The sequence below is a fragment of the Schistocerca piceifrons genome, chromosome 9, assembly GCF_021461385.2.
Source record: "Schistocerca piceifrons isolate TAMUIC-IGC-003096 chromosome 9, iqSchPice1.1, whole genome shotgun sequence".
Lineage (NCBI taxonomy): Eukaryota > Metazoa > Arthropoda > Insecta > Orthoptera > Acrididae > Schistocerca > Schistocerca piceifrons.
The window spans coordinates 191,411,164-191,423,487 of NC_060146.1; positions in this window are offsets into that span (position 1 = coordinate 191,411,164).

The window sequence follows — 12,324 nt, forward strand, 5'->3', positions numbered from 1 at the left end:
ACATTCCTGGACATCTCTACTGTATTTCAGAGTTAGAATACCCTGCAACTGAACAAGTCATATGTGACACGCTGTGGTCACATTGCCAAGACCTCTGCTTCAGATAGAATGTGTGCTGTGTAACCAAACAGTCACATTGGGCCTACGGAAGTGTAAGGTAAATCATTTCCCTATAAAATGACACCAAATCCATCCCCAAGGCAAATGAATAAATTATTGCATTTTCAAAGTTGTGAAGTACTCATCGATACACCCATTGTGTGTGCACATAACTTACCTGGTGCGACACTGATTCTAGGAGGTCCATTTTCTTCAGACGTCAGGACCAAGCCTGTAACAGAAATTCTACCACTTACAAATCTCTTTCCTGGCACTGTACATTACTTTATTCGATAAACTATTATACTACACAATGGCCACAAATACTGACAAGAGCTACTGCTGCACTTTTCAGCATTCAAAAGTTTCAGTGTACACAGGAATGTTTCTGGAAGCAAATGCAAGAGCCATATTAAATTTATAATATGGTTATAAAGGCTGAAACTATAATGTACCAGTAAACTTGCTCATGTTCATAGCCAGTTAATGAACTAAGCTCTTACAAATGCATTAAACCCATTATGAAATGTTTCATACATTGTCTTAGTTGGAACACAACCATTTTGTTTAATACAGTAAGCAAAAAAAATATGCTTGAAAAGCCAGTCACCTTTGCTGCACTTCAACTCATATTTGGCTGAGCTTTATGAACGTTTTTGACATGTACGTACAGATGTTTACTCAGTGTAAACAGGCTTCAACAGCATACAAAAACCCACCATTATAATGCAAGAACAAGTTGCATTCCAAAACCAAGCAGCAATCCAGATGGGGTGGAGTATGTATTTTACGACTTCATGAACATCAATATCCTAGTGCAGTCTCTTTGGAAGGTCAACCTATCTAAGTCTGTGTAATAAAAGTGTCTCAAATTTGAGGGTGTAGAGAACACTAAATGAAAGATTCAAGGGACTGTCAGTATGCCCCATCAGTTCCAAAGTATTATCTACCAATAATCCATGAAAACATTCTGTTGAAGTTCAAATTGAAAAATTCTGGATAATTTATCAGTTTCCCAGAATAAACCACCCGAGCATCACACTAGTAACAAGAGGACTGAGCAAAACATCCAATGGATGAAAATAAATTTAGTGATGTATTATGTTTGTAATTGTATTTTAATGCACACAGGAACCAGCTATCAAATATGGATAGGTTATATACATCGACATGCAATTTTTAGTCCCATCCTAAGTAAGTGCTTTTACTAAAATTGTCAGCTGACACCAGTGCTTCATGGTTAATCACCAATCCACTTCCCCTGCTTATTCCACACCTCTGAAATTCTGGCGCCTCCAGATTCAATGTCGACTGGACGACGGTTGCCGAACTAAAAGAAAAAACAAACATGGTTATCAAAAGGGACGCATACGCACGCGTATGCGTCGGTACCAATCCAACTGAATAATTTTTTTTACCTCCCCCCCCCCCCCCCCCCCACACACACATTAACGAACACCTTATTAATTCTGGTGCCTTGGGATTTAGTAGAGCTGTCCATATGCTGAAAATTAAAATTGAAATACATTAGTAAGAGACATTACAAATGACTGTTACACGAGAGAACAGTATCACATAAAACTGAAGAATTAAGCTAAGTACAGGCAATGTATGGCGTTGTCTACCTCTCAGAGGAAACTACTGAAATAGGGGAGACCGGCGCACATTTTCCATAGGGGCAAGTTTTCCAACTCACCTTCGTTTGAAAACAAACTGGTAGATGGTACCACCAGCAGTACTGTACGAATTAGCAACAAAGCGTGCTTCATTTATGAAGCCTTCAGTGTTGTACCAGCAGTCACATTGTTGGCAGGGCTGTTTTCGTCATTTTTGCAAAGGCGAGTAGACTTTCACATTTTTATTGAAATTTGAACATAACAGTATTAAGCTTATTATTTTGACATTGCATGCACTGAAAGTGGGTTTCTTTCTTTAGGTAACTGTGCATGTGTTTGTAAATATGCTTGCACAGTTATTTATGGACACTGTGTTACAGTTCCTAATATGGTGAGGGGGCACAGTCATGGAAACTCCATTGCACAACGAGAAAGTCACGGTATGGGTTGGATTTACGACATCGAGAAAGTCACGGTATGAGTTGGATTTACCACATCTACCGTTATCGGGGATTTTTTCTTCGAGGAAATGCGCGATCCTGGTTTTGTAATTGCTACCGTGACGGGTGAGAGGTACACCAATATGTTACAGAATCGCATCATCCCCACCCTGGCTGATAAGCACCTGCTGGAATGTATGATGTTTATGGAGGATGGCGCTCGAGCCCGTATCGCTAAACACGTGAAAGATCTCTTGCACACGTCGTTTGGTGATCATGTGCTCAGCCATTACTTTTGTCATGCTTGGCCTCACAGGTCCCCAGACCTCAGTCTGTGCGATTATTGGCTTTGGGGTTACCTTAAGTCGCAAGTGTATCGTGATCGACCGACATCTCTACGGATGCTGAAAGGTAACTGCCGACGCCAATGCCTCACCATAACCCCGAACATGCTTTACAGTGCTGTTCACAACATTATTCCTATTATTATTATTGAGGAATGATGGTGGACATATTGAGCATTTCCTGTAAAGAAAATCATCTTTGCTTTGTCTGTCTGACTTTGTTATGCTAATTATTGCTATTCTGATCAGATGAAGCACCATTTGTCAGACATTTTTAGAACTTTTGTATTTTTTTTGGTTCTAATAAAACCCCATGTCATTCCAAGCATGTGTGTCAATTTGTACCTCTCTATCTACATTATTCCTTGATTTATTCAGTTTTAAAATGTATACTGACTTTTTCATCACCTGGTAATTTATTTAGGGTTTACCACTGTAGGGCTATGTTATTAATTTACTGTATAATTACAAACTCAAATAATGTAACATGTCAACTCCTATATCATTGTATATGATAAAATGGATGCTCAATAAATAACAATACAATATTATTACAATACCAATTGAAGCATAGTTATGAAATCAATGTGACATAGGCTTTACAATTCAAACATCGAATGATGCATCAGCGCACATTTAGATTTATTCACTTTCTCTAACTCAGTTGAGGCTAACATAACTTATACATCTAGTAGCTAACAGATGAACGCTAGTTTGCTACGGGGGAAAAAAACTGACACAGAATTACTTAAAATCACCATAGATGGTGAACAAAACACAGCATTCTTGTACCCGAAAGTGTACAACTACAACCAATCCACAGTAAAACACTGAGTAAACTATTTTCCTATGTTAGCCAATCGCCCTCTTTTTTTCTTACTGCTAATTCTTCAGCTCACCAAGATGTATTAACTCACCCATGTTCCCCCTATCACTCTTCACACTTGCACAGAACAAGACAGAATAAAACTGCGCGCTTCACCTTGGTTAAAATCAGTGACTAAACTTTGCTTCCATGTCGCCAACCCTATCACCATTAAGTTCTGACTAGGGTGGTATGGTCTGCTTTTCAGGGCGGCCACACTGGGTCCCAACATGCTATGTACCCATCGGTTGCAACAATGTATTTGGCTTTTTTTTTTTAAAATAAAAAGCCATCTTAACTGTCAGGTACAATTTTTCTTAAGGCAGTGGTGGCGAACTGCGCTGTGTTGGCAACAACTGGTCGTGAAGCAAATAATTAATGCTGATCCTGCTCATTGGCTGGCATATTATTGTGTGTACCCTTGTCTGCCCAATTAATTAATTAATCCCGTAAAGCAAAAATTTCGTAACAAAACGTTTGCTTTAATACGAATGTTACTTAATACCCAGCTATCAATGGTCGTTACCAGCTCCAGCACACTATGCTGCTGCTGCCTTATAATGCAACCCAGTTGCTGAATGTATTGATATGGTAGAGCACCAGGTTCGAACCAAACATTTGGATTTTCGGCAACAAAAAATAGTAGCATAATGTGACAATATTTTTCTTCCTGGTTTTCGTCATGATGAACTTCATTCACAGTGACAGGGATGGGTTTTGTAGTTCTCTCCTTACTAGAAATTCAGCAAGCTCAAATAGTTTGTTGCTGCAAGTATCTGTAGGGTACTACAGATCATCTCAAATCCTCACAAATATAAAGCGTAACCAATATTATGTTGCAAAATATCTTTGCTACAAGGAAAATTTAAAGATGCAGACAAACATCCTATTTCTGAAGTTTTTGTGACAATATTAAAGAATTTAGCGGTAACAACCATACGTCAGCACAACCACCATGACTTTAAACTGGCAACATTTTGAACTGTAATGCCTTTCTTTTTTAGAACACACTATTCAGAGTGTCATTTATTATCAAGGTACAAAGTTTATTAGTGTATACAGTGACATAATATTAATGTACCATATTTTTGACAAAGAATTTTTGGTGCAACGGTGTAATGTGGGACAACTGCATTATGCATACTAGTTACACGAAAAACCGTTAACTGTAGCCTTGTTACATCTAAATAACCAAAGCAGGAAGACCTCCTAGTATACTTAGTGAACTATTTTCCCTGCCTTTTGATAAAATGTCAGTTATGTTTTTCCATTTTGAACTGCTCGATCATGATCTGACATAGAAACACATATTATACTGTCCAAAGATGAGCACTGGTTACCGAAAATTACTCGTACTTTTTAAAGCCTGTGCTCCTACCGACACACTAAAATTCCGCAGATTTTGACTCAATTGTTTCTTCCAAATTTATGAAAGAATATACTTGTTAACAAAGCTAGTTTGTAATGAAGTAATGCATATTATTTCTGTTCCTAGGGTATTAAGAGACACATTGGAAATAAATACTTTTGGAGAGCAAAATTATAAAAGGAAAGCAAAACAAGCAAGGAACGAAGATGGTGGTAAAGGACAACACAGAAACTTGTACAAAAGGTGTAAATGGGCACTTTTTATCTGTATATCTATCTGACTGATTACATTAATGATATGAATATAATGGAGGGAAACATTCCACGTGGGAAAAATACATCTAAAAACACAGATGATGTGACTTGCCGAACGAAAGTGCTGGCAGGTCGATAGACACACAAACAAACACAAACATACACATGAAATTCAAGCTTTCGCAACAAACTCCGCATATACACAGAGACAAGCAGACATTTGTAAAGGCAAAGAGTTTGGGCAGAGATGTCAGTCAAGGCGGAAGTACAGAGGCAAAGATGTTGTTGAAAGACAGGTGAGGTATGAGCGGCGGCAAATTGAAATTAACAGAGATTGAGGCCTGGCGGGTAACGAGAAGAGAGGATATACTGAAGGGCAAGTTCCCATCTCTGGAGTTCTGACAGGTTGGTGTTAGTGGGAAGTATCCAGATAACCCGAACGGTGTAACACTGTGCCTAGATGTGCTGGCCGTGCACCAAGGCATGTTTAGCCACAGGGTGATCCTCATTACCAACAAACACTGTCTGCCTGTGTCCATTCATGCAAATGGACAGTTTGTTGCTGGTTACATTCGTTTTTTACTGCCACCAAGTGGCATACTTGGAGCTCTGGATGTCACTAGACAAAACAAGTTACGAACATCCTTTAAGAACCATACTGTGGTCAAAGCATTCCTCAGAACTTTCCCTGTCTTGACAGCATACTCAATGGCAGGAACCGTCAATGTTTATCAGAAGTAACTAAACCATCTGTCATTCTGCCACACTAGTTTTGCATCAAACAGCTCTCATGTTGTTGTGGTTCCAGTTTCAAGTGTAAACCACTATCTGTCTAAAATAGCTGCTTCATATGACCGATATGTACCTCATTAAATGGAAACCATGATTTTCCAATAACATTTTGCGGAAGGAAGATTGATTGCCCACTGACCAAGTGGTTTCACGAATATTTTAAAATGTATTGGATCAGCTAGCGAAATTAGCTTCCTCTTATCATGAGAATGTTACCCAGTGTTTTTGAAATTAATAAACCTACCAACTGTAGTTCTGAACTCTAGCCATAGAGCTTCATTTTGCCCACACATATCAGATACCACAGACGAATTTTCATACCAAATTCCTCCCATTCGGTGACAAATGCAACAATTATGTTCATGACATATGAACTTTGAGAAGAAAGCCAAGTATAATTGGAAACTATTGTTTTGGTACCATCTTGTAAAACTACCCAGTGTAAAAACTAACACATTGGGGCTAAATTTTCAGAACAATTTTGCAGGTGATATAGTAACATTACAAATGATGCAGCCAATGTTTGGTTATTACTCCAATGGTGGAGTCAATCTAAACTCATTATCATAAGAACTGCATGTCTTACTTCTGATAACATGAGATGCAGTTTGATCTTGAGGGAACTAATGTGCTCTCAGTACACCAGATCTAAACTTTACATTCTGTAGTGTTCACCTGAGGGTTCTGTCTGAAGAGAAAGGTAATTGTTTTCTAGCAAGACTTTGTACCCTATTTTGCCACACATTAGTCTTTACTTTAGAGCTTTCTGTAATGTTTCAACTGATGACTTACTACTCTTGCAGGTCCCCTTCACTAAAACTGAATTGGTCTGCACCAAATAAATGAGAGATGTTCAAGTGTCTCCTCTAAACTTATTTCATCCTGCACCTGATGTACAAAGTTCTTCGAGGTTGTAGCCTCATTGGCTGTTGTGGCCAAGTTAGCTAGAGTAATACTGACCCTGAGCTCTTCTGAAGCTGCTTCCGTCTATCAGACAAATGGGTGAAACATTGCCCTTTGCGAAAATAAAATGCTTTTCATCATACACTAAGCCTTGGTACTGGTGCATTAGCCACTATTTCTCATACTGAACTAGGCAAGTTACAGGTCAGTGGATCTCGTAAAAATCTGCAATTCATTATTTTAAAAAGATGGGAACAAATGTTTGATAGAGGCAAATAATATTTTGATGCTGTTGTAATTGAGGAGGGGATAATTCCTGCTGTTATGGCCCTTGCCATTAATGTTAAGCCCCACGTGTGTGGGGCATGCTGTAATAACGCTGATTCTCACGTTTAATTTAGGGACACTTACTTAATGGCACAAGATCACAATTAGGAACAGTTTTGATAGTAACTGAAAGATCGTTACAGATGATGTGCTTTGTTGTTGCAGTTGCACAGTTTCATTATTTTGTTCCAGATTAACTTACGCTGCAGTGTTGTTCTTCGGCACCCCAGTGTAGAAGTGTGCACAGAATAAGCCAAGTGAAGAACCCATGCAATACACACATTTATTTGCATATAAAAGCCAGCTTCTGAATCTTCTCGTTTGAGACCGCGTGTACAAGATTGTGTGTCAATTTTAAGTTCTGTATTTGCATGTGCGCTTGTTTGCATCACTTGTCCTGCGTAATCCCTCACTTACTGTATCGATAGCTGTTTGTATTATGGTATATTGTGAAAACTAGTGTTATTGTCAATTGTAGGATGAATTTATATTGTGGTCTTTCAAAATTTTCAAGGACAGTAGGGGGCTATCGCTGTTCAAAACAGCCTTTTGCTAATTCCTTGTCTAATTACATGAGAAATAGGTCACTTTCAGAATTTTCTGACAATTACAAAACTGTATTTTCGTAAGTTAGTGGTACCAGTGTTTTTGGTATCTAATTTAATTCGTAACAAATCAGCATCTGTGGATCACAGTTCTGCCAAGGTATACATCACCCCTGAATTTCATTGTGTATCAATGCAAATAACTGTGCATTTGAGCATTTTTGGAAGCTACAATCCTGCTTCGAATTATCTACAAGCAATTGTGGTTTTAATTACTGTAGCAGATATTCTAACTAACATTTTCAGTTGCAATCTCATTTTCCCTTTAAGGAGAGTAGTCATATACATTCTCTTCATTTATCATACATCTGTTTTCCAGTTTGCAAACAACTGTAATAAATGTAAAAACACTTTAGGAAACTAGTAAATACTACCACATGTCTTTGTGTTTCCTTAACAGAAATCTCTTTTTGTGTATCTGCTTCAGTCTTCATGGGGAATTAGCACCTGTTTAGCTCAGATTAAGAAATAATCAGCAGGTTTAATTTATAGCCCTTTGTTCACCGACCTGCAATACACTGTAACAGCCAAAATGCAGCTCCACTGTGACTACTGTTACCAGACATGGGGTAAGTTGGTTGACATTTGTAAGCAGCTGGAAATCACCCCGTCTACTGTAAAAAGATTGTCAGCTGTGGTGAATCAGTGTGTTGGAAGAGCTGCCGAGAGTCGTGTACCTGTGGTAACTGTACCAGAGGTACCTTAAGTACACTCCTCTGGTGTATATCTTGTCTCCTCTGCAGACAGTACTGTATCTGTCATTACTCGTCCATTTCCCTGTGAGTAGGGCGTCAATGGTAGATCTATGCATCCTGTACAGCATGGTTGTGAGCCAGTGAGGAATCAGGGTGTGATACCAATCCCCGTAACTAACAAGTCTGAAGTGCTGTCTTTCACTGAAACAAACTGAGCCAGTGGGACTCACTTCACCTGTATGGGGAAAAACAAAAGTGTACGTGTCTGTAAGTCATTGGCAATCCAAATGTATGGTGAATGATTGTATCCCTTCGTGAAATGCCAGCGTGGGACAGGAAAGAACACCAGGTGCACTCAGTGTGAGGCTATTCCAGCAGCCATTTAGGGAACCGAGTGCAACAGACTGCAGATTGTGGCACACATGATGCCTTTCGTCCGGGCACTGAAGTGACTCTTGGGTCATTCCAGCAACTAGCAGAGAAATTTGAGGAGACCAGCCTTGTGCATTAAGTCTCAATGAAGCTCACAATATGCAACATTGTCTCCGGAACTTATCGTGGCTCTTTGGTTGCGAGTTGAGCGGAAGGACTGAACCAGACACTTCGGAAGTTCTGTGACAAGCGAGGCTGCAACTTCCTGGACCTGCGCCGTAGTATTGTGAACTGTAGGGTCCCCATAAATAGGTCAGATGTGCACTACACAAGAGGCTGCTACTCAAGTTACTGACTGTGCAGTGCACCCAAGAGGTTTTTTTTTTTATATTAGACAGCCCTCCACCCAGGGGCTGTAGGAAACCCAGAAGTGCAAGACTGAAAAAAATGCCTCCCACATGTGAGAGGTGGTAAACTGCCAAAGCATTCATAACTAAGTGCCAGAGTTTGAAGTGCTCGTGAAAAGCAATGAAGCTCAATGAAAGCTGCTTGAAACCTGAAATTGACGACAGTGAGATTTTTGAGGAAAAATTAAATGTATACCAAAAGGATAGGCAAATGGAAAAATGTGATGGTGTATTTGACACTGTAGACAAAAAACTCAGATCCACTGAAGTAGAAATTGAAACTGCATGTGAGCCTGATTGGACAAGACTCAGTATCAGGGGTGGGTGTAAAATGATAATTGGATCCTATCGCCCACCACACTCATCTCCTCTTGTAACCACAAAGTTCTGAGAAAATGTCAGTTCACTTGTACTCCAGTTAATCACACTGTGAACATCGGTCAAGACTTAAATCATCCGACACTTAACTGGGGAAATTACAATTTTGTTAGTGGTTGGCGTGGTAAGACATTCTGTGAAACTTTACTAAAAGCCTTCAGTGAAAGCTACCTAGAACTGATTCAGGGGACCCATTCACAACAGAAATATATTGGCTCTCATTTCATCAAATATACCAGACATCTTTGAGGATGTCCACTTTGACACTGGTATCGGTGACCATGACGCGGTTGTGGAAACAATGAATACTTAAGCACGAAGGACAGAGGACAACTAAAACAAGTAGAAAGATGGATGTGTTCAGTAAACTAGCTTGTAGACAAACTCTGGCTCAAATTGAAAAGGAAAACCCAAGATAATTGACCCAATTCAGTTGTACCACTGGAAAGATGAATGAAATAAGTATTTGTGTCAGTGGTGTTGAGAAACAACTGAAATTGTTAGAACTGAAAAAAAGCTCAAGAGCACAATGGAATCCCTGTCAGATTCTATACTGAATTTGTAGCTGAATTAGCCCCTCTTCTCACTATAATCTGCCGTAGATCCCTCAAACAAAAAACCATGCCCAGTTCTTGGAAAAAGTCACTGGTCACGTATGTCTACAAGAAGAGTAGTAGAAGCGATCCACAACACTACTATCCAGTATCTATGACGTTGATTTCTTGTAGAATCTTAGAACATATTTTGAGCTCAAACATAATTTGGTATTTTGAACACAATGGTGTCCTCACTTTCCAGCTAGCATGGTTTTGGGAAACATTGATCATGTGAAACACAACATATTGAAAGCTTTGGATCAAGGCAACCACGTAGACAGTGTGTTTTGATTTCCACAAAGGATTTGACTTCTGATCACCACTACGCTTATTGTCGAAAATACAATCGTGGGGTATCAAGTGAAATTTGTGAGTGAATTGAGAACTGTGTGGTAGAGAGGACACAGCATTTTATCTTAGATGGAGAGTCATTGTCAGATTTGGAAGTAACTGGATGTGCTCCAGGGCAGTGTGTTGGTCGCTTGCTTTTCGTATTGTATATTAACGGCCTTGCAGACCATATTAATAGTAAAATTAGGCTTTTTGGAGATGATGCAGTTATATATAATGAAACACTATCTGAGACGAGCTGCATAAATATTCCGTCACCTCTTGATAAGATTGCAATATGGGGCAGAAATTGGCAACATACTCTAAATGTTCAGAAATTTAGAACTGTGCACTTCACAACAGGGAAAAAACATAGTATCCTATATTTTGGGTAAACGAAATCGAATGTTCGCATAGGTTCACTCATGGGTAAAGCAGGTGGTAGATTTTATTGATTGGTAGAATACTGGGGAAGTGCAATCAGTCTACGAAAGAGATTAAAAAGCAATCAGTCATGTGCTCCATCTTAGAATATTGCTCACGTGTGTCAGACCTGTACCAGATAGGACTAACAGGGGATATTGCATGTATACAAGGAGGAGCAGCACAAATTGTCACAAGTTTGTTTATTCCATAGCAGAGTGTCACAGAGACATCGGGGGAACTGAAATGGTAGACCCTTTAAGACAAATGTATTCTGAGAAACTCTGCCCCGAACCAGGGGTGGTACCCTCTGGTGGCACTTCTAACAGAAGGCCGATAACTGGCAAATTGATCTTGGTCCCAGAGAGCTAACGGAGGTTGGCCCATATGACAGAGGAAAGGGTGGAACTGTTAAAGTACTGAATGAAATCCAGCTAAGTTTTTTGCTATCCCAAAGAATTCAACAACACTTGGCATGCATCTGTTTGTAATGAATGCAGTTTGCCACCATAGGATGACTGTTAAAAATGCTGAGAACACATATCAGTGCAAGATTTGTGTCAGCGCATGCCTCAGTCCACCAAGGGACAGGGACATGATGTGGTGAAGAGGAAGTTTGATGAATAGAACATTCTGCAGCAGAAAGAATAACGCTTGTGAGATATTGCACCTGGTCATCACGACTGGAAATCTTTTTCTTTGAAGGTGACCAGGGAGGAGCACAGCTGCCCATCAGCCTTAGTAAGCTGCAATTTGGGTTTGCACACAGATGGGGTAGGAGTCAGCAAACAGACAGCACATGGGAAATGGTCGCTCTAGTATGCGTAAGAAAGAACGGACCACTCAAGACGATGGCAAGCTGCGCATTGCAAAAGGGCAAGTCCAAATGGAAATAGGGATGCGAGGAGTTGGGAAGGAAAACGGGAACTCCAGTGTTGAGGCAGAAGAGGTTGAGTTGAATACGATCAGCCAAGAGGGCACCTCTGGCAGGTTCTAGGAGAACCCCTAAGGGGATTATGCACATTAGTCACTGAGTAGCAGACATGCGTGAGGTAGCTGCCCAACAAGCCAAAGGAAGTCTGACCTGGTGACATTGAATAATGGAGGAATGTAAACGGTACAAAGGGAAAACATCAGGTGAGGGAGGAAAAGGTGAACTGCAACAACTTTAAGATGGGCAGTCAGTGAGATGGGTTACCTATGAATCTCATTCAGCATGATGCCCACAAGAGATGGAATGCTGACCTTGGGAGGGGGAGGGGGGGGGGGGGTGAGGTGGTCTAAACAAACTGGAGAGAAATGTGAAAGCTCAAAGCAGTCATAAGTATGGAATTTTGTTTCCTGAAGGCAGAGTACAAGGGTACGGTGTGATGCTAAAAGCAGGCATAAATTCTCTTTCTGGGACAGAAGGCTATGAATGTTCCATTCAAGGAGGTATGAGGAAGAAATGATGGGGCGTCATCTCAGCACTGTTGATTGACAGTCTGAAGACTTGCAGCTACACTGCAT